This window comes from Fukomys damarensis, unplaced genomic scaffold (assembly GCF_012274545.1).
Source record: "Fukomys damarensis isolate Sample0158 unplaced genomic scaffold, DMR_v1.0_HiC HiC_scaffold_31, whole genome shotgun sequence".
NCBI lineage: Eukaryota > Metazoa > Chordata > Mammalia > Rodentia > Bathyergidae > Fukomys > Fukomys damarensis.
The window spans coordinates 6,393,365-6,394,299 of record NW_022900943.1 but is presented as its reverse complement, the minus strand read 5'-3'; positions in this window follow the sequence as shown (position 1 = coordinate 6,394,299).

Here is a 935-nt window from a genome sequence, read left to right as displayed (position 1 = left end):
TTTTGAACTGTCAGCAACGAGGGTTGCATTCAGTTACTTTATCTTTTTAATTTATATACATCATTACCATCAGACCTACTTCTGACTCTGATCTGGTTTTTTTGTTTGTTTTTTGTTTTATGAAAATGAATCCTTTAAGAAATCCAGGTCAATCATCTACATAACATCCACATGAATTTTTCAGATTTTTCTCTATGGTTATATTGAAGTTACCATTTTTGATAAGTATATTCCAAAGTACATTGTATGAGAAAGTGTGGAAAAGGGAAGAAGGGTGGAGGGGGATAAGGACGGGCTGGGGAATAGGGAAAAAATAAGAACCAAGATACGTCATGTAATGGTGCAAGATCCCAATGATGACTGTAACTATTGTATACCAAAAACGTAACAATAAATTTAAAAAAATAGTACTGCAATCCACAGCAAAGCAATATTATTTGTAAAGAGGCCACTATCTCTGGGTCCTGTGGGGTCCCCACCAACAGCTGAGGCAGTATGCTAGACTGCAGCAAAAGGGAGCCATTCTTCAGTACAACTTGATGGTATTTGCTGAGACCTGTAGAATTCCTCTTAAAGACAAGAATAGGGTGCTGAAGAATATGTAATTTAGAAGAGAAAAAAGCCTCAAATGCATGCAATTAGAAATTAAGAGGGTGAGGGCTGGGAAGTTAGCTCAGTGGTTCTGCCTCCTCCTACTTTGCAAGCGTAAGGACCCGAGTTCGATCCCCGGTACCAAAAGAAAGAAAAAAAAAAAGAGAGAGAAAGAAAGAAATTACAACAAATCCTGCAGAGATCTAAAAGATCATCAATACTTACTTCAGGAACCTATATTCTAATAAGATGGAAAATACAGAAGAAATGCACAGATTCCTACATACATATGAATTACCAAAACTGAATCAAGATACAGAAATTCTAAATAAGCCAATATCAAT